At 41.7% G+C, this 22,934-nt stretch overlaps 1 protein-coding gene across 5 annotated transcripts in view; it reads left to right on the forward strand.

Moving 5' to 3' along the window:
* The window catches only part of TANC1 (tetratricopeptide repeat, ankyrin repeat and coiled-coil containing 1), a 238,992-nt gene that overhangs the window by 80,953 nt on the left and 135,105 nt on the right, over nt 1-22,934 (forward strand). The window lies entirely within an intron of this gene.

The raw sequence follows: 22,934 nt of genomic DNA on the forward strand, positions 1-22,934 counted from the left end.
TTGTGGTTGTGGACTATTATTTAGGAATTTAGTGCAGTGACTGTCTTGCTGAGCTATGGATATTTGGTATCTTGTTGTTAACTGACTCAAAAAATGTTTCCCAAGCAACAAAATAAGCAGAAATAGTTCAGTCTAAAGGTATTATATTTCTATTTACCAGAGCATTTAAATAAATTCTGCAAAATCCTGTAGGACAGGATTTGAACATAGAAAGGAACAGGTTGGTTATTAGTAGGAGTGGGAATGCTGTTCCCTCTGGTTCAATTGGTCCCTTCATCAGTTTTTCTCTGTCACCCCTCACACGTCAGAGTCTCGAAAAAGCACAGACTTTGGAATCTGAAGATGCAAATTCAAATCCTCGCTTGTTCACTTCCGTGTGTACTTGGACAAATTTCTTAACCTAGTTAAGCTACCTTACAGGGATGTTGTCAGGGTTAAATAAGATAACCTGTCTACAGAAGTGCCTTGCTTGACATATGGCTTCTGCTAGATGTTCAGTATATCTTTTCTTCCTCAAGAAAACTGTTTGGTACTTTAAAGACAAACAAAACCCTTCTGAAACATCTTGTTCCCTCTCTGTTGATCTCAGGCAAGAGAATGATGTTCGAGAAGCTTCTATCCATGATGTCCTCTCTCCAAATACCGATTCTGCTATTGACTTTGGATACTAAAGGCTCTTCTGCCATCTTTAGCCTTTCCCTCATGATAAAACCGAAGCAGCTCTGAGTCATTTGTCTGTTGTATGGTGATTCATACTTTGATTTATAACTTGTTTTACCTTTTAACCTATATCATGTCACTTGCATTTTATCCTTTTTTCTTTGTGAAGTTAAACTGAGAGGCTTTTCCCCTTACTAAAGAAATTTCGGGAGTTAGCAAGAAGCTTTAAGAATAGATTTCTAAGTACAGTTTATAAAGTTGCTGAGATGTTTCATTTCAACATATCCTTATTCGTAAAGGTCTTTATACGTGGAAGGCTCCATTGCCCATCCTCTTTATAGCTTCCCCATACATTTTATAAAGGATGAAAGAGAAGGATGGGCACAAATACTGAGCATTTATCATGTGTGTCAGACGCTATACATGATGGACCACGGCTGGTCCATCTGAGCTGTTAACTGTGAGAGGTGTAATTAGAGAAAAGTCTGGACTGAGAAGGTGAAATCAAGACTTATCCTGGATCTTCCAATTTTTATGGCCAGTACAACATCTAGCAAGTCACAGCCTATCTGAATCATCATAAAGGCTGTAGCAAAATTCTCAGACAACAACATTTATTTACTTGGGTCCCTTTTTGTATGTATATGTGTAAATGCAACAGGAAAGCTAATACAGAAATATAATAATTCAGAGTCCACTTTTATGTCAAACCTAATTTCATTTCACAGATATTTGTTCATGCAAGCTGCTTTACTGTTAAAAAACAAAAAACAACCAATGGTCTTAGTTTCTATAGACCAAGTCTTCAGAGAGTTTTGTCACGTATAGCTTCTTAATTCTCATAAAAAGCTCCATATTTGAATTTTCATGTGACCTATTTGCATAAGTTTTATACGTATTCTACAGAAATGTAGAAAACTGGATTTGATGTAATCTATTGGCAAACATAGTTCCTGAGAGGGGAGATAGGCTACCAAAAATTTTGATCTAGGTTGACTTCTTTTTTCCATGCAGGATGATCTAAACTAAATGATTCTTCTTTTAGGGATTGAGGGCTTTGACCTTACACTTGTCCTGCAGTTGACAGATGGCCGTCAGGGGTAACCCGTTGGGTAGCCCTAGCCTTGGTATACAGCATCAAATTGAGAAACCCTTATTCATATTGGAAATCATGGAATTGGAATGTAGGATCTGTGTCGGTCTCTCACCCCCCCTCCCTTTGGTGGCAGGCTGGTTATAACATCAGCCATCAGTGGTGCCAATATAGAATCAGATTCTTGTCCTGTGTTCTGGTGGCCACAGCACTGTCATGGGAATCAGGATGAAATAAGACTTTAGAGCTGATTTTTAATTCTTCATTCTCAAAAGTTTGTGTGAGAGTTGTTCATTTTTAAGGGACTTCGGGAGCATCATACTGCTACATTGGGTACAAGATGACATTCTTTGTGCCCTGAGACTGTCCCAGAGCCCAGAGTACTCAATAATGATGATGTCTCTGATATAAGACATACACATAGGGGCCTATAATGGTTTGGGCACTTGTCTGGAGTTTATATAGAGCATGGAAGTGGCTGGTAGCAGAGGTGAAGAGGATGCAAACTCTGGGTTGAGGATGGAAGGGAGCCACCTGTGCACTGCTGCCTTCCTGATGATCTTACATTTGGTTCTCAAACAATGTATATGTTAATGCCTCGTATCTTTGTGAGGGCTTGTTTGTCCCCCACCTCACCAACCTACCCCAAGAAAGTTTTCTACATAACTTTAGAGTTATGTAGAAAACTTCCTTCCACGTACCAGATGTTAAAAATATTTTGACTTCTGATGGCACATTTTCTTGTAGTCTTAGTCTGGGCAGCCATAACACAATGCCATAGATTGAGTGGCTTAGACAACAGAAGTTTATTTTCTCACAGTTCTGGAGGCTAGAGTTCTGAGCTCAAGGCACCAGCATGATCAGGTTCTGGTTGAAGATTCTCTTTCTGGCTTGCAGATGGCTGCCTTATACTTGAATCCTCACATGGCAAGAGAGACAGCAAGCACTCCTGTGCCCCTTGTTATAAGGATGCAAATCCCATCATGAAGGCCCCATCCTCACGCCCTCATTTAAACCTAAGTATCTCTAAAAGGCCTCTTCTCCAAATACCATCATGTTGGGGGTTAGGGCTTCAACATATGAATTTGAGGGAACACAGTTCAGCCCACAGCACTTGTCTTTATTGTTCTGATTATAAATGTTACACAGTACTTCACTGGTGATAAAACACACCATTATTTTGGGTACCGCTAAGGAAGAAAGAACTGCTGTCAATTAAATTGACATACTTTATTACTTAAAGTGTTATACTTTACTGAAGATTTCCTTTCTTTAGAAAGTTATTTTTACATATCTCAATCCTTTTCATAAAATGGTAGGAAAATGAAATAAGTAGATTAAGGTATTTCACATTTATGTTCAGAACCTGATTCTTCTAAATAATTTTTTTCACCTAGTTGTCAATACTCATTTTTCTTCATATGACATCATCTTCTCTACCATTAAGAGCATTGATGTTTCAGCATTTTTTTGAGCCCTTCACTGTTTTCTCCAGGACTTTTCTTCCAAGCTGCAGACATGCATTCTGCAAGTTTGATCCCATTCTTTCATGATCTCAGAAGGAGGTTTTAATGGAAGGCTTTCAGATGAAATTCAGGGCTCTTATTCCTTCCACAGTGGACTTTAAGTGATCTGTTGACTGAAACCTGGAGGAGGTTATAATTGTCTAGTCACTCTACCAGATGTAATAACATAGGTTTGCATGGTTAGTGCTTGCCACGTTATAACCATTCCCTGGCTGGTAGCAATTTTAAGGTGCCATCAACTGTTATATCCATTTTGGCTTTGGAAAAGTTAAAGTCAGAATAAATATGGGCCTTTGATCAATGCCCAGTATAATATGTGCTCATTGTAGAAAATTTGTAAAATACTGATAAAGAATATCTTGAGTTTTTTTTTAATTCTTATCTTTTGCTTTATCCTTTCTAATGTCATTACTCTTTGAAAAATGCCTAAGCGTCTGTTGTACCAATATACCATGATTTTGTTTGGGTGAATTTTGTTTACATATTTTTCTCATTCATTAAAGAAAAAACCCTCTGGAAAATATGTATCTTTGTATAAATCTCTGATTATTTTAGTGGAATGTTTCTAGGTAAGGAATTAATAGTGAAAGGAGAGGAACTTTTCAGAAGCTCATGGTACTTCTTGACAAATTGTTTTCCAGAAGGATTGTGTTGGTCGCCACCTGTGTAAGCAGTGTGTGAGTGTGTCTGCTTGCATGGCTCTTTCTAGTATTGGGTATTTGTGGATTTTAATAATCTTTGTCAAGTTTATATGTTAAAACATGTATTTGTTTTTAATTAGCATTTCTTTGAGATCGTAAGACCTCTTTAAGTATTTAGTGCCCATTTATAGTTCCTCTTCAATAATTGTCTTTTTATGTCCTTGTACATTTTTTCTGTTGGGAATGTGACAGACTCTAGTTTGATTCTTCCCTTTTCCAAGTGTGGCCCTGGTGTGTAGTAGTGGGGTTTCCTTATAAAGTTACTCGTAGGGGAATTTTCCTTGAAGTTGCTTGAAAGTCACATTGCCTGTCTTCAGTGGGTAGCAGTGTCTCCTGCATTATTAAAAATTTCATGTTTGTGCTGAGGCTAGAGATCTGCTAGTCTGATTGACTTATATTTAAGAAACTTATTTTATTGAGAAACCAAAATAAAGACATAAAACCAACACAAATGAGTCATTAGGTTTTCCACGGTACCTAATAACATTCTACCTCTGTACATACACAGTCAAAAAAGTCTAAGCGCTTCCCGCTCCCTGGATGTGCTGGGAGCCCTCATCCTGTGAGTTTCTGATAGCGGGCAGGGATAATTCCAGACAGGGAAGCATCTCCTTAATAAATTGCTGTAGTCTTAAGTGTAAAAAACATTGTCCATGGCTTATATTCTTAGATTATTAGGTACATGGATTTTTTTTTCAAACTAAGCTAAAGTAATGAAATAAAGGGTTTTAGATCTAGAAGGACCTTAAGAAATTGAGTTCAGTGTCTTCAGTTTTTGAGAAATATTTGGAAAACATTGAGCAACTGCCCAAGGCCTTATAGCTCGTTAAAACAAAGATGGGCTCAAGGTATATAGCTTTTGACTCCAGACTAGTTCAGTTTCTACTATGTCTCTGTCTAGTTCCCTTATTTTTAACTCTAGCACTGAGTAAATATAAAGGAAAACACATCCCTGAGATAGAAGACAGTGAATTACTTTATAATTTCTCTCTCCAGGGCTACTTGTTTTGGTTTTTTTCCTTCTCTAGAAGTGTTTTCCCCCCTCCCTAGAAAGTTTATTTCAGAAATTCTTACATGGCCTTAATCTGGATTCAGTAGCACTGTAATATCTCTTTCTTTTTCTGTATCTTAAAGCCCATTTCTGCTTGATGTCCTTGAGACTGTTATAAATCCATCCTTTTTTTTGTAAAGTCACTCAGACACCATAAATGTAATAATTAAATATGCAATCATTTTTAAAAAGCTATACAATGGTATTAAAAGTAAAGATACCCCCATTTCTTCTCTGCTTCCATTTTTGCTCCCCAAAGGAAATTAATGTTAATGGTTTATTTGATCTTTCTAGATATTTTCAATGCATATATGTGTGTATGCATGCATAATGTACATGTATAGATCCTTAAGAAAACCGATAGACTTTACAGTGTGTTTTATTTTGTAAGTTACCATGTTGACTGAATACATTTTTAGACATATTTTCATATTAGCACATACTAATATATAGGCTTTTAAAAAGTTTCTCAGTGTTACATTAGACAGATATATTGTAACTTGTTTTATTATTCCCGTTGATGGTTTTATCTTTTTTGTTGTCATTACAATCAATACTAGAGTAAATCACCTTGTGCATAACTCCCTGTCCTTTCATAAGGATAGTTGTAAGAAAAATTGTTGGTTAATAAGTTTATTCATTTATAATTTTCCTAAATTTTGTCAAATTGCCCTTCAAAAAGGTGCCATTAAATTTACAGTTGCACCTTCAATATGTGAGAATGCTTGTTTATTCACATGCTTATCAGCATAGGTTATAATCAAGCTATCAATATTTCATCTTTTCCAGTATAATAGGCAAAAGTGACATCTCATTGTTTTAATTTTGCAATTCTTTAGAGTGAATCCAAAGACATTTTTATATGTTTATGGGCCATTTGAAGCCACACTGCCTGGATTTGTATCCTGGCTCCATAGTTTAGTAACTGTGTGAACTTGAGCAAATTACTTAACCTTTCTGTGCCTCATGGGTCACTTATGATGATTATATGGGTTAATATTTATAAAGTACTTAAATCCATGCTTGGCAGATAGTATATAAGTATTTGACAAAAATAAAATTTACATTTCTTTCTTTGTCCTGCCTGTTCATTTACCTAATTTTCTGTTGGTTTCAATAGGTGTTTTAATATTTTGTTAAGTGGTTAACCATTGATCGTTTACTAGCTAGAGCTCTAAGCAAGTGAAACATGTCATGTTTAGTTTTGAATTATAAAACCTAAGAAGATCCATCTAACTCAGACTTCATTTTTTATAGGATTAAGGGAAGGATTTTGTTTTAATTCTGTAAGTTCAGTGTTGAAAAGTGACTGAGGTTATAAGTCATTATTTCAGGGAGGTCGGCTTTCTTTCCCTGCTTCGTGTGAGAGTTCTTTTTAATTTTTTTTTAATTTTTATTTTTTTCGTGTGAGAGTATTGATGCTGCTAATCTGATTAAACCTCCTTACATCCTTAGCTCTAAGATCCTGAAGATTAAGAGATTCTGGGGTTTTCCCCCCCTCTGTCCATTAAATTGTTACCATGGTTATTGGGCTCCCCAAACAGTACCTCAAATCCCTTCTGATTTATGGAAGCGGCATCTTAAAGATGGATAAGCACTCTGCTGTTTTGGCTTCAGGAAACTTAGGTAAGAGTTTCAGTTTGAATGTACCTACTAGTTCTCTTTGAAAAAGTGGTTTCATTTTTCTGAACCTCAGTTTTCTTGCCTATAAAAATGAAGCTAACAGGGACTTCCCTGGTGGCGCAGTGGTTAAGAATCCACTTGTCAATGCAGGGGACACAGGTTCTAGCCCTGGTCCAGGAAGATCCCACATGCCATGGAGCAACTAAGCCCGTGCGCCACAACTACGGAGCCTGCTTTCTAGAGCCCGTGAGCCACAGCTACTGAGCCCGCGTGCCTAGAGCTTGTGCTCCACAGCAAGAGAAGTCACCGCAATGAGAAGCCTGCGCACTGCAACGAAAAGTAGCCCCCGCTCACCGCAACTAGAGAAAGCCCGTGTGCAGCAACGAAGACCCAAATGCAGCCAAAATATAAATAAATTAATTAATTTTTAAAAATGAAGGTAACAATCTCTATCTGTGTCATAGAGTAATTATGAGGGTCAAATGAAAGGAAGATTTGTTTTTTTAAAACTTCAGGCATGATAATGTTGATGATGAAGGGAATTTGTTTTGTTTTGTGTTCACATAGTATCTGTTTTGGGGAAATAAAATATACAGATATTTGAATTTACATGGAGAGTTTTTGATACTTGAATGTTGTGAGGGGCAGGTGAGATATTTTTCTTCTTCAAGGTATTGAAGAAACTAGGAAGTGAACTGCAGTTCATCAGGAAGTGAATCCCCTGGGGTAAAATGTGGCAGTACTAATAAAAGTTGCTCTTTGACTGTTTACTGTGTATCAGATAGTGTGGTACATGCTTATAAACAGTAGCTTATTAGTGGAAGTTAAAGAACTAACTTAAGACTGCACAGCTGCTAAGTGGCAGAGCCAGGATTTGAATCCAGTTTGTCTTTCTGTCTCCAAAACCTTATGATCAGGACAGTATAGCAGCCAGGTTGCATGGGTTCAATTCCCAGGTCAAGTTGATTAACCTCACTGCTTCCACTTTTACATCTGTAAAATGGGGATGATAACAGCATCTCCCTCTGAGGGTTTTTGGTTGTCCTGAGGATTCAGTGAGTTAAAGTGCTTGGAACAGTGCCTGGACCATTGTAAGCATTTCATAAATGTTTGCTCTTATTATAATCGACGGTAATTTCTATACCCTTCTGGCTTCTTTGTTTCTGCCCCTTGACCCTCTCCTTTTGGCTTTAGGCCAAAATGGCAGCATCTCAGATATTTTTGTCTCCTTGGTTCCCTTGTCTGTGTGGCATACACGGCCCTGGCCATTCCATCTGGTGCAGGAGGAGAGAGTGTGGTAGGCCTGCCCCTAGTGGAGTGCTGTGGGGCAGTTGCTGCAACCGTCTGGGGTGGCATGTGTTTGCTGGAAGGGAGGAGGGGGAGGAGTGTGAGGCCAGAATGCAAGGATCCACCACCAGCATTCTGCGAAGAGAAGCTGTGTGCACTCAGAGGGGGTGTACCTGTGAGACTCAGTGTTCACCTCAGCTTTACAAGAGCAGGCTCCAGTGCAGCGATTACTAAACCTGGCTAGTTCATCTAAGGCACTTGTGACTCAAATTCCTACCAGACCTACTGCATTACTCACCGTGGTTGGACTCAGGCTTCTGTAATTTTTTTTTTTTTTTTTTTTTTATGGTTTTTGAGTGGCAAGCCAGGTTCGGGAGCCACTGGCCTGCCATTTGTTCCTGTGTCTGTGCAGGACCAGCTCCAGCCAACCGTGGCAGGGGTATGTGTATGTGACTTGGAAAACTCTTAGGAAAAGGAGCTAAGTGGGGGAAAAGGAGCTCCCCCACTATCTAGTAGACTGCCACGGTTGCCTGGAGCTGGTCCTGCACTTGAAATACAGGTACACAAGCAGATGAGTGAAAGGATTCCATTACAGAAATAACAACGGGCAGGATTTGATCAAAGTAATTTGTCAGTATATTTTATTTGGTTCTTGTGTTTATGCAGATTCCTCATCAACACTTGCTTCTTCTCACACTTGCAAGTTAGATACACAAAAATGAATAGCCATTGAATATAATTTTGATGTTTAATTGTTTTTTAATTGAAGTATAGTTGATTTACAATGTGGTGTTAATTTCTGCTATACAGCAAAGTGACTCAGTTATACATATATGTACATTTTTTAAGATTTATCATTTATTTATTTTTGGCTGTGTCAGGTCTTAGTTGAGGCATGTGGGATCTTCGTTGAGGCATGCAGGATCTTTCGTTGCAGCGTGCTGGCTTCTCTCCTCTAGTTATGGCGTGTGGGTTTTCTCTTCTCTAGCTGTGGTACGTGGGCTCTGTAGTTGTGGCGCATGGGCTCCAGGGCGTATGGGCTCTGTAGTTTGCAGTACGTGGGCTCTAGTTGAAACACACGAGCTCAGTAGTTGTGGTGTGCAGATTTAGTTGCTCTGCGGCATGTGGGATCTTAGTTCCCTGACCAGGGATCACACCCACGTCCCCTGTACTTTAAGGTGGATTTTTTACCACTGGACCACCAGGGAAGTCCCTATACATTCTTTTTTATATTCTTTTCCATTATGGTTTATCCCAGGACAGATATATATATATGTTATTTATTTGTTTGTTTGTATTTATTTAGTGTTGTTAATTTTTCATGCAGCCTTGTAGAAAGTGTTAGAGGGCTGTTTTCCCAGTGATACTCAGAGACTGAATTAAGTGAGTAATGCACATTCCATTTTATATTTGAGAAATCATTAGAGTGGAATGTTAATACGGTTAGCTGGAGTGAGACAATGTTGACATTGTTGCTAAGATACTTTACCAGACATGTCATTGAGGCTGCTGCTTCAAAAACTGAGCAATGCTTTTTTCTTTCTTTTTCCTCCCTCCCTCCCCCACCTTCTTTCTTTTTTTTAAATTTAATTTTATTTATTTATCTATTTATTTATTTATGTTTGGCTGCATTGGGTCCTCGTTGCTGTGCTCGGGCTTTCTCTAGTTGAGGCGAGCGGGGGCTACTCTTCTTTGTGGTATGTGGGCTTCTCATTGCAGGGGCTTCTCTTGTTGCGGAGCATGGGCTCTAGGCGTGTGGGCTTCAGTAGTTGTGGCACGTGGACTCAGTAGTTGTGGCTCGCGGGCTCTAGAGCGCAGGCTCCGTAGTTGTGGCGCACGGGCTTAGTTGCTCCGCGGCATGTGGGATCTTCCCAGAGCAGGGCTCAAACCCGTGTCCCCTGCATTGGCAGGCGGATTCTTAACCACTGTGCCACCAGGGAAGCCCCCTTCCTTCTTTCTTTTGTGATGGTGGTGATGGTGGTGGTAATGATGGAGCAGGAATATAACAAATAAAATGACAGAGTGAAAGAGTGAAAAGTCATCTCATTCTCTGCCCTACTCCCTGCACCCCCAGTACAGGCCTGAAAGGGATCTTGATAAAAAGCCACATGTACACAAATTGATTTATTCTGCTGCTTTCTAGAATGTATACTGAGTTGGTTGTATTGTATTTTTAATCTGTTTGTGGGGGAGAAACTTTAAATGCTGCTTAGAAACTTTGAGGCATTTTCCCAAAAATGTTTATAGGTCCCATTTTCCTTGTAAGGAGTTGAAGCAGGATAAATGGTACTTCTCCCTGTACTCTCCCTTTCTCTTGTAACGAGGCCTGTTGGCAGACAGTTTTGCTGACGGGACTGCCAGAGTTTGGATTTGAGTAGTTAGTGAGGGGTGGTGTACTGGTTATGGTATTGTTCTAAAAGTCTTTTTCCCTCCACTTATTTTTCCACCCCCAAAATGTCAGCATGTCCAATATGACAGAATGTGCCTGGTGTTTATCATTCAGAGAAACATGACTTGCTAAATTATCTGTAGATGATAGTCAGAATTCCTTAAGCACCAACAGCACTCCATGTTTGTTATGCACCTTGGTCAGGGTATCCACATGTTGTGGGAAGACAGGCCAGGGTAATGCCGTGATTGAGAATTCTGACTCTGGTCTCAAGTCTGCCTGGGTTCAAATCTGGATCTACCGCTTACAGGCAACTTACTTAGCTTCCCTTAGCCTTAGTTTCCTCGTCTGTAACTAGGGGGCGGTGACAGCATTTACTTGCAATGGAATAGGTTGAAAAAATTAGCTAATGGATAGAAAGTGCTTAGCAGGGGGTCTGTTACACCAAGTAAGGTCTTAACAATGGCCAGCTTAATCACCCTCATTATTAGGGCAGATATATTCAGTGAGCATGCACATATAGTTAAAACAGAAAACTCATAATAAATCCTGATGTGTTACCTGGGTACTTTCTTAATGTGAAGCTCGAGGGTAAGTGAGCTGTAATAGTTATGGTGGCACTAGGTGTGTAATTGAGGTGGAGGATGGCTTTAGGAGTTGGATACCCAGCGAGTCATTACAGTCCCCAGGGCTGCCTTATGGAACAGTTCTGGGGCACTGTCACATAGATGTGCGACGTGGGTACGGTGGTCCTTCCCTCATCATTCCTCAGTCACACCCACCCCCTCCCAAGGAAGTTCTGTGTAAAAAGTGGAGTTTTCTATGTTGTTATAAATAAGAGGGTATATTCGGGTTGCCGGGTTTTAGTTTAATGCTAAGAGAAGGATTCATTTTTTGGAGCTTGGAAGTTAAAAGCAGAGAAAAGTGTAGACGGAGCTAGGGCAGTGAGGTTCCTTTTGACTACTTGGAAGTGTACAGTTGAACCTTGAACAACATGGCAGGGAGGTGTGGTGACCCTCCTCGCAGTTGAAAATCTGCACATAACGTATAGTCAGCCCTCTGTATACGTGGTTCCTCCATCTCTGCCGTTCCACATCCGTGCATTCAACCAACCACAGATTGTGTAGTACTGTAGTTTTTACTATTAAAAAAAAATCTGTGTATAAGTGGACCCACGCAATTCCAACCCATGTCGTTCAAGGGTCAACTGTACAGGGTAGGGAACTGGATCTTGGACCACACAGTGGCTGTCACAGGAAGCCAGTCCATAGCTTCTCTGTGGGAATAATCAACAAGGAAGAACATCCCCGATCAGTAAGACCTGGGAGAAAGATGACTATGGACAGTTTGGGCTAGATGGATGAGGGCAAATCAGCCAGGTGGATTAAGTAAAACCAGTGGGCATAGTTAGAAGAGCCTGGATAAAGGAAAAGTGAGCCCTCCTTCCTGAAGAAAGGAACTCATGAGAGCAGGAACTTGTATCCAGTGGAGGGGCTTGCTGGGAAACCTCTGGAAGTAAAAGGAGATAGATACAAATTTATGTGTCATGTAAATGTTTAATGGAAAAGTGTGTTTTGTATTATAAAACATTCTCGTTATGAAAATGTCAGAACATACGTCAACCTTAAAATGTAAAAGGAAGGGAAAAATCCATTGATAGTTCCCACCCTCTTAGGAATAACCATATCAACGTTTTATTGAATTTCCTTCTAGTTTTTGGTGGTGCATATTATTTTCCCATTGTCATATGGCATATACAAAATTGTGCACACTAGCTTAAATATTTATCCTGCATGTTTGAAAAATGGTCCTGTGGTAAACTTAAATGCCTCCTTTTTTGTTAATTTCAGTTCCTTGGCAACAACAATGGTCATTGTGGTGTTCTGTGCTACTCTTCTTCTTTGGGGTGCGTTATTGGAGAGAAGCAGTAAAGAGAGCTTTCTCTGCCCAGTGTCACAGTCATGTAGAAAATGTTAGCCATTGTTAGCAAGTTCTGGCACAGGGCACTATTGTTTCAAGAGGTCACCAGATAAAGAGGTTCTTTCTGGGGACTTCCCTGGTGGCACAGTGGTTAGGAATCCGCCTGCCAATGCAGCAGACACGGGTTTGAGCCCTGGTCCAGGAAGATCCCACATGCCGCAGAGCAACTAAGCCTGTGTGCCACAACTGCTGAGCCTGCACTCTGGAGCTCGTGAGCCACAACAGCTGAGCCCACGTGCTACAACTACCGAAGCCCGCGCGCCTAGAGCCCGTGCTCTGCAACAAGAGAAACCACCGCAATGAGAAGCCCGCGCACCGCAACAAAGAGCAGTCCCCGCTCGCTGCAACTAGAGAAAGCCCACGCTCAGCAACAAAGACCCAACACAGCCAAAACTAAATAAATTTATTAAAAAAAAATTCTGCACCATGGGGTGAAGGATATGGTTTGAAAAACTCATTTCCTGAGTGAGAAAGGGAGTGGAAGCAGAAGAGGGACAGTTGAGTGAAGTGTTGAAGGCTGGGCATGAGTTATAGTTTATTGCTTCCCCCCACCCACTCATAATGTCCCCACTGTTGAGTAGTTAATTTTGATTCTTAAGTAACTTTTTCCTCAAAAAGGTTAAATGGGCTGGGCGTTTTCTGAGCCTTTGAGTACCTGAGAATGTTTTTTGGTTGGTATTGCACTTGATAGAAAACTTGGTTTGGCTTTATGAGGTTTGGTCAAGCTATTTGCTCCCTCAGGTTTCAAAGATACTGCTTTTTGGCTTTCGGCTCTTGATGTTGGAGAAGAGAAGGGTTGTGAGTGGAACTGTGTCCCTCCAAAAAGAAAAAGTTGAAGTCCTAACCCTTGATACCTGTGAAAGTGACCTTATTTGGAAGTAGCATCTTTGTAGACATAATCAAATGAAAATAAGGTCATAATAGATTAGGGTGGGCTCTGCTCTAGTGACTGGTGTCCTTAGAAGAGACCCAGACACAGGGAAGTATGACATGTGATTATGGAGGTCGAGCTTGGAGTGATGTCTACAAGCTAAGGAACGCTGAGGATTGTAGGCAACACCAGGAACTAAGAGAAGGGCGTGGACCGTATTCTCCCCTAGAGTTTTCAAAGAGAGTGCGACCCACCTGACACGTGGATTTTGGACTTACAGCGTCCAGAAATGTGAGAATAAATTTCTGTTGTTTAAATAACCCAGTTTGTGGTACTTTGTTACAGCAGCCCTAAGAACTAATTGAAGAAGTCTGAGGGCAGTTGGGTTCTAGGTTCCTTGGAAAGTCTCTGCAGTTTTGTTTCCCCTTAATTATTTTTATAAAACTATATACTTACCTGGATGCTTGTGATACTTCTTTTTTTTTTTTAAACTATCAGCTTAAAGTTTTGCCAGGATATGTCTAGGTGTGAGTCTCCCTCTAGGCAAACAGCCTAGAGCACTGTGAGTCCTTTTTTTTTTTTTTCCCCATTGCCCTTAGCAATATTGTTTTTGAAGTATAGTTGATTTACAGTGTTGTGCTAATTTCTGCTGTATAGCAAAGTGACTCATTTATACACTTATATACATTCTTTTTTTTTTTTTTTTTTTTGCATTACGTGGGCCTCTCACTGTTGTGGCCTCTCCCGTTGTGGAGCACGGGCTCCGGACGCGCAGGCTCAGCGGCCATGGCTCACGGGCCCAGCCGCTCCGCGGCATGTGGGATCTTCCCGGACCGGGGCACGAACCCGCGTCCTCTGCATTGGCAGGCGGACTCCCAGCCACTGCGCCACCAGGGAAGCCCTATACGTTCTTTTTTTGTATTCTTTTCCATTATGGTTTATCCCAGGAGATGGGATATAGTTTCCTGCACTGTACAGTAGGACCCTGTTGTTTATCCATCCTAAATGTAATAGTTTTCATCTACTAACCCCCAACTCCCAGTCCATCTCTCTCCCTCCCTCCACCCCTTGGCGACCACAAGTCTGTTCTCTATGTCTGTGAGTCTGGTTCTGTTTTGTAGATAGGTTCCTTTGTGCCATATTTTAGATTCCACATATAAGTCATATCATATGGTATTTGTCTTTCTCTTTCTGACTTCACTTAGTATGATCATTTCTAGTCACATCCATGTTGCTGCAAATGGCATTATTTCTTTTTTATGGCTGAGTGGTATTCCATTGTATGTATTCTTTATCCATTCATCTGTTGATGGACATTTAGGTTGTTTCCATGTCTTGACTATTGTGAATTGTGCTGCTGTGAACATTGGGGTGCATGTATCTTTTTGAATTATGGTTTTCTCTGGGTATATGCCCAGGAGTGGGATTGCTGGATCATATGGTAGTTCTATTTTTAGTTTTCTGAGGAACCTCCACACTGTTTTCCATAGTGGCTGCACCAACTTGCATTCCCATCAACAGTGTAGGAGGGTTCCCTTTTCTCCACACCCTCTTTAGCATTTGTTATTTGTAGACTTTAATGATGGCCATTCTGAGGCGGGTCCTTTTTTAATTTGCAAACCTCAATTCAAAAAAGATTGGGGGGCCTCCCTGGTGGCGCAGTGGTTAAGAGTCCGCCTGCCGATGCAGGGGATACGGGTTCGTGCCCCGGTCTGGGAGGATCCCATATGCCGCGGAGCGGCTGGGCCCGTGAGCCATGGCCGCTGGGCCTGCGCATCCGGAGCCTGTGCTCCGCAACGGGAGAGGCCACAACAGTGAGAGGCCCACATACCGCAAAAAAAAAAAAAAAAAAAAAAAGAAAAAAAAAAGAAAAAAAAAAAAAAGATTGGGTTTTTTTTTGAGTTTTAAAAATTATTTTGTCCATGTTTCTCCTCAGAAATACCTTTGTTTTCCATATCTGTAATCTTTTCTTGCATCATGAAAATGTTTGCCCCTTCCCCCTACATCCTGGGGACACCTCCTCAAGCTTGTTCTTTATCACTGAGTGGACTTTCTATAGTGTTAGTTCTACTCTTTATACCTGAAATGTGGATAATAATTGGCTATTGCTTTTGAAATGTCCTTGCTTTTCTTCCTCTTTAATATTAGTCTATACTAATCAAAAAAGAAATGCCATATGAAGGGTATAGAGGCCATGTCCCCCTATATTCTATTGAGGGTGACAAGCAGTTCACTGAATTTTTATCTCAGCATCTTTGTTTGAATCTTCAAAAAGATAGCCTCTTTTCTTTTGCTAATAAGCTACATTCTCCTCAGTCTCCCACCATTTATTATTTGAGGGGGGTGTTTGGGGAGTTGGCTTTTCATGGAAAGAGAAAAGATCTCATCAGCTCTGTTTTATCTACTGGAGTCAGTTGGTTCCTGCTGGTGGCTATAGGGGGAGATACTGGAGCCAACACCGAGGCAGGGGATGGATGTCTCCCCATCCTGTGGGCTGAAGCCTGGTTAGGCCACCAGTTGTTGCAATGAAAACAAAGGATGTTCCATTGTCATCCTTAAAATTACTAGGAATTCTTTGCTTTTCTGGCACTCCCTTATCTTTTGGAGTAGATTTTGCACTTGTGAGTTGTTGTCTTTTACTTTGTAGTTACAGGTATTTTATCAGGGTGTTGGGAGGGCTTGTTAGCCAGATACAATAGTTTAAAACAGAAACGGGAATTGGTGCTTTTACCGCCCGCACCTTGCCCTGCTCCACCACTGGCTGCTTTCCTCTTCCTCCTACCTCTGTATTCCTAGGTCCCGTCCTGCCTTATTCCTTTCCCTTTTAGCCTCTCCTTACTCCCCTACCCCCCATCTAACAGGTCCCCATGTCTTACCCCTCCCTCATCTTGCCCTCTCCCTGGCAGAGCTGGTGTTTCCCTAGGGCCCTGGATTATCCTGTGTGAGCTGCTTCCACGAGTGTGCCCACACTCCACCCACAGCATCAGAGATGACCAGGACATGAAAGAGCCAGGGTGCAGGGTGAGGAGGGAGGAAGATGGTGTTGCACAGTGGGAGCGGGAATGCTTGGGGCTGCCGAGAGTCCCACCTCTTTCAGAGCACGGCCCTGGGGCTCTTCTTACTCCCCTGTCCTGTGTCCACCATCAACCAGAAACAAACTCACCTCCGACCAGTCAGCACGCACATCGTCACTTTGAACAGTCTTTGTGGAAGGGAGCTTCATCTCACCCACTTGCCAAGTTAGGCCACAGTGTGTGGCCCAGTTAGACTTAAGATCTTCATATCCACACCTGGCTCAATCCTAGGAAACGTAGATTTAAAATATTTATAGGAAATGTATGCACATAGCAAAAAATGTAAACCATTTAAAAGTGTATATACCTCCCATCCATGTTCCCAGTTGGTCAGTTCCTGTTCCCAGAGGCAACCACTGCTCCTGGATCCTGTGTGTCCTTCTTAGAGACCTTCCATGCATGTACGAGTGTGTATATTTACATTATTTATATATACATAAAAAAAATACAGTGTGTGCACACGTGTATATAAACACAGGTGTGTATATATAATACACTCAAGGAATGCAAATTGTGCATAAGGGGAACCTTTCTTTAATCATCTACATGATTATTCCCTCAAGTTTCTTTTCCTTTTCATCTCCCTCCCACCCCTCCCTCCCTCCCCCTTAACTTATAATAGGAACACAAAACGTTTCAGATCTTTTTGACCACTTTCTTGTGGTCTCACAATCTTTGGCGGTTCTCGTTCCTGGCTGTACGTGGGAAGCACCTAGTGAGCTTTCACTCACGACTGGTGCCCAGGCTGCACCCCAGAGCACTCACGACAGCCTTCCTGGGAAGGGCTCGGGCTCCCTTCTGTGGCAGGGCTGGGAACTCCTGCTCCAGTCCTGTGCAGCGGGCCTGGCAGATAGATCTCAGAGTCCAAGTGTGGAGTGTTTGACAGGACCCATGGACTTGGGGAATGAGTTTATCCCAACAAGGAGATGTAGAATAATGAATTCCACACAGATGTAAGATGAACCCTGAACCCAGGTTGCTTTTGGCCACAGTTGCCCCACAGCTTCCTTCATCACCGGGCCATGTAGAGTGTCAGGATTCTGTCCTGTGTGGTGGGAATGGCATTCAGCACAGCCACCCCAGGCAGAGAGAGCAGGCCCGGAGGCTGCAAGAGTTAATGAGTTTACAGTATAAAGTGAAAGAAGAAGAAACTATTTAGGCTGCTTGATGACTGAACATTTATCTCGGATCTACTTTGCCTGTATGGTGACAGCATAAGGTGTGACTGAAAGAAAATTAATGAACACTGGGCCTGGGTGCCTCCCAAATGGAGTGCTGTGGAGCTAATTAAGCAGCCAGCATGAAAAGTGAAAATAGGTGAGGGAACAGGTTTCTTCTCACAGTGGCCCGGTACTGTGTGCGTGTAGACCTACCTAGACTATTTTTGGTCTTCCCTGTTAGGTATACAAAACGATATAATGTGGAAAGGCATCTCTCAGTACACTTTCCTTAGGGGAGCAGTACCGAGAGAATGGACTCGGGATCACACTGCCTGGGTTCAGACCTGACTTTACCATTTGCCGGAGTCCTTGGGCGAGATACTTGATGCTTTCCGTGCCTCAGTTTCCTCATTGAAGGAGGGACATAATACTAGCACCTACCTTCATGAGTTGGCTGCAATGATATAAAGTGCCTGAAACCCTGTCCTAACACATAGTATATCTAAAAAAACATTTATTGTGTTAAAGTGCACCCTCCAGGGCTTGGGAGTGGGAGTGTTTCTGAGGTCATATACATATTCTTAAAACTCAGAATCTCTTGCATGGCAACATGCCTTAAAGGGAAAACTTTGACAATTAGAGAGGAAATGCCAGTCTGTTTACTCATCTGTTTTGGAATAAAGTACATTTGGTTCTGTAACCCTCGAGTATTAAGAATAAAACTGTGAGGATAGTCTTTACTGAGCTCTGTTTAGAGAATCCACTTGGAGTTTTGAAGACAAAAGGGTAAACTTGTCCTATTGACCAGATTTTTCTGTACTCTGGAGTTAGCTGCTCTGTTGCCTCTCAGCAGTATTGTTTGAGAATTAGTCATGACTGTGTGAATAATGTTTTGGAAAATTGCTTTCTTGGATACATTAATCTTTCTTTTTGAAAATGCACATTAGCAATCAGCTCTGGCTGGGTAGTTGGGGAGATCCTATAAGATGTAAAGCAGTTTAAAGTGCTTTCAGTTGCAGAGAGAAACTTCTGAGGGTTTCAAAAATGATACTGGATCTTGTGGAAGGAAATTTTTTCCAATTTTCTAGGTTTCTGTAAATATATATGAGTTATATGGTCATAAAACCTTATGATGGAAAATATGTTTAAGAAACATGAGAGCACTCCCAGGCAGGGACTGCACAAAAGAAGCCCTAACACATTTAATGCCCTAGTTAAATGTATTGCACAAGTCCCGTTTTCTGGAACTAGATAAACAGAACATCTTTTCTCTTTCTATTCTAAGCTTCCATTCCCCCTTCCTCCATCTAGCCACTTCAATGGCACAATAAATGGAAATCTTATTTCCTGCATCTGCAGACCTATTTACCTGAATGTCTAAGCTCACCCTTGCCTTTCTCAGATCTACTCTTTTTGAAATGCAGTTTTACTTTCATCTCCCTGGCTTCGTTGCCCTCATTTTTTTTTTTAAGCCTTCCCTAATCCTGCACTCCATGCACTTTAATCTGTAATGTTGGACATTGCCATTCTGCATAGCCTCCTTTAAACATTCATCATCTCCCAGGTTCGCATTTTCTGCCATTATGAGTTTAAATCCCTTTTCACAGCCTGTAATAGTAGAAAAAATTTAAAAAGAACTGTTATCAAAAGCCATTTCTGCCAATTTAAAAAGCCTTATTGGATGGCTTTATCCTCTTTGATAGTTCTATCTTTGCAGACTATGACTTGGATTTAGTTTTTGTGCGTGTGAGTAAGTATATATGTATGTGTATTTACTTTTATTTAGTACATATATCTGTATGTGTATTTATATTTATTACAAACAGGAAGAACCTTATACCCTCATGCCCTTTCTGGTCTTTTATTTTTGAAACTCAGAGTTGGTGATTTTAAAATAAGAAAAGGTATGTGTGTGTGTATGTTATGTATATGAATGACAGAGACTGTGTGTGACCTACAAAGCCTAAACTTTTATAGCAAAAATGTGCTGACCCCTTTATAGAATTAACTCATTCAATAACATGTCTATTTTGGGACTTCCCTGGTGGTCCAGTAGCTAAGACTCCGTGCTCCCAGTGCAGGGGGCCTGGGTTCGATCCCGGGTCAGGGAACTCTGTCCCACATGCCGCAACTAAGAGTTCACTTGCCACAATTAAAGTTCCCGTGTGCTGCAACTAAAGATCGCATGCAGCAATGAAGATCCCACGTGCTGCAACTAAGACCCGGCACAGCCAAATAAATAAATGTTTAAAAAAAAATAAAAACATGTCTATTTTGAGTACCTCCTTTTTTTTTTTTTTTTTCCTCAAAGTTAAATTCTTAAATATGTAGAGTAGTGAGTATGTTAGAGCATGAGCCAGCCACCTGGGGGGATTTTGGAAGTTGTAGCTGTGGCCCTGCTCCTCACGGATAACCCCCATGCCCTGGCTTCTTGTCTGAGAACCTGTGTGATTGGACTAGGTGCTCTCTGAGAGTGAAAGCGCCTTGGGGTGGATGTGAGTGTCCATGGTGAATCAATGGGAAACACCTGCCAGGGGAACTGGAGGAGGTAGTTGATAATATGGTTTTCCTACCCTGGAAAGGATGTGTCGTTCTACCTGGCCCGGGCATTTCTGCTGCAGCAACAGGAAGGCGGACTGAGGTGTATTTCCCAGCACTTAATTGAGGTGGGGAATAAAATAGGTCACAGTCAACAGAAAAACATGTATTCAAAGCTAAAAGAAATGTGCCGGCCATGCTGGTTGTTGCAGTGAGATGTTTTTAATTCCTCTTAAACCTCTTTAAGCATCTGTTGAGGAATGTTAAATCAACTGGAGAATTTCTGGTGTCATGTTGCCTAGAACCAATATTGTTTAGTCCTATGGATGCCCCAGGAGACGTTCACCTTCTGGCACTGGCGTCGGCATCCTTGTGATGCTCTTGGACTGACTTTGACCTGAACCCCTTGCCTGATGCAGTTAAAACCAGACTCTGGAGCGCTGTCTCCAGCTTCTAAGCCACCCACTTCTTTGCGCCGCCTGCTCATACATAAAACTTCTTTCCCTGCTTTGTGCTTTTCTGATAAAAGGAAGTTGGACGTTAGGGATCTTTAATTGTGTCTGAAAAATAAACCAACAGAACAGTATGTTTGGGACTGATCTTATGGTGAGATGTCAAAGTAAACTTGAAATAGAAACTCTTCCTCCCCAAACCCCATCTCTAAGTCCCGTTTTACTGCAGACCACATAAAATCAAAGTGCTGGAGCACAGCTGCTCCGAAGGCTGAAAGTCCTCATGGTTATGGCTTTCTTTGGAAACTCATCCCCACCAGACTTGCAGTTAATGAAAATATTTGCTTTGCTTGATATAAACAAAGTTTATGGGCAGAATTTGTAGTTAGGAAACTCTTTAATTCTCTTTTCCCCCTCAGTCCCCAGTTTCTCTCGTATCACTGAAGAATTCCAAGTATTTAAGAAAATAAACCCTCTCTCAGTAATGAGCTCACTGTTTTATTTCTGATGTTGTCATAAAATATGCATTTCTCCCTCATTTTGTGTCCTCATCCAGATTAAGTGACCTGAAATCTGAGGTTTGTTTGTTTTCGGTCAGAGATGCTCGTGCGTGAGTAGGAAAAGACAGTGCCTTGGCACAGGGCCTGCTCCCGTCAGGCCATCCCATAGCTATTTGGGTACCCAGGTCGGTGATTTAGGCAGTGTAAGGGCAGCCACAGGGCACGGTAGCTTTCTTCAAGCCACATGGAAAACCAGTGTCACCTCTTCAAGGCCCCCCACATTCTGTGTGTGTAACTCCCTGGGGCTGTGGCCTCAGTGCTTTCCAAGTTCTCGTCTGTCTCCTAGGGTTTCTTGTGACACATCCAGGTATCAGCTGACCAGGCACCATTCTTGTAGGTACAGCACCTGCTTGCATTCCTAAGATGAGACGGAGGTGGTGGTGGGGACTGGTCATGAGAACCTGATATTGGACCAGAGAAACCAACTGTCCCAAGTCTCAGCATGGTGGACCTTCAGCCCCAGTGGGAGTTGGCATTGTGGTGCAACCCCCGTTCTGCCTTAAGATCTGTTTCCTCGCCAGACTGTTGAAGGGGAAGCAGCTAGGAAGCTTCATGCCCTGGCTTAAGACACCAAGGAGGAGGTTTTTGAAAGATTTCAGGCTTGTCCACGGTGGCGTTAAGAGATGAGCTCCTGGGTCCTGGGTATTGGTGGTGATGCTATCTTATAGTGCAGGCTCGGGAAGCAGGGTGGGCAAGGGTTGTAAGAGGACCAGAGTGGGAGACACTGCAGTTCACTTGGACTTAGGAAGTAAGGATCTCCATTAACTCCTTCCTTCCTGCTTCCCTCCCTCATGGGCAGAAAGTCATTTATTTGTCTTGGGTCTTTACATAATGTCCTTGTTTTTGAAAATTCTAGTGAGAGTTTCCTGGTAATTCTCGTTGTTTCTTCAAATGTCAGTCATTTGGATATTTAGTTTCCCAAGTTTATTAAAACCCCTTCAAGCATAGCTGGCCCAGCTGAGACTGAAATTACCTTTCTGATGGTGCCAACTTATGCCTTGCGGAACCTGTGGCTTTTCTGTTCACAGCTCTGCTTGTTTTGAGTTGCCTTTGAAAGCCATGCATGAGCCTGTTTGCCTGTTTTAAATGCCCCCTGGTCTGTGGAGGGGGTCACTCTCTACTTCACCGTGCCTCCTAACATGAAAAACAAGTACAGTGATGCCGTTAGGAACTTGACAGTTGGGGTTGCATCCTTTTGAGTATTGTACACAAAGATCTGCAAAAATTGAGTTCCCACTTGGCTAGACAAACGTTTTAAGTTCAAATCCAGGCCTCGATTTTTCGGAGTCAGGAAGGCGTGGTAAACTTTCATCAGTTGGATAACTTTCATCAAAGAGAAAAGTTTGCTTGTGGAAAACTTTCTGTATCTTTCCAGTTCTGATGTATATAATTCAGAGCTTAAAGATGCTTTTTTAATCATCAGGAAAATGACTTACCTCTTCTTCTTGCACCATCTCAGTTGCTTCTTTGTATATACCTGGGGGGTAAGGAGGAAAGCATGTCATCGGAGTACTTGAGGACTGGCTGTATTTTTTCAGAGGTGCTGGTCGTAGCCGACATAGTCCTTTCCTTGTGTCCTCTCTACACTGCAATTGCCTCCTCTGTATTTTTTTAAAAATACGTCTACCACCCTAGAATGTTTAATTTCCTTTCCTTTTTTTTTTTTTTTTTTTGCTGCACCACGTGGCTCGCAGAATCTTAGTTCCCCAACCAGGGATTGAACTGATGCCCTCGACAGTGAGAGAGCAGAGTCCTAACCACTTGACTGCCAGGGAGTTCCCTAGAATGTTTAATTTCGATATAGTAAGCTTGTTTGTCATTAAGTTCATTTAGGGGTTGAATACTGAGGAGAACCTGCTTCATCAGTGAGCCACGGTTCCAGTCTCATGACTAAGGGTTTGGGCTGCTTGAGTTGTAGGACGGTGGACTCTGTGCCATGTGGAGTATGAAGTGAATGGGATGCGAGAAG

Source organism: Mesoplodon densirostris, chromosome 8, assembly GCF_025265405.1.
Source record: "Mesoplodon densirostris isolate mMesDen1 chromosome 8, mMesDen1 primary haplotype, whole genome shotgun sequence".
Classification (NCBI taxonomy): Eukaryota; Metazoa; Chordata; class Mammalia; order Artiodactyla; family Ziphiidae; genus Mesoplodon; species Mesoplodon densirostris.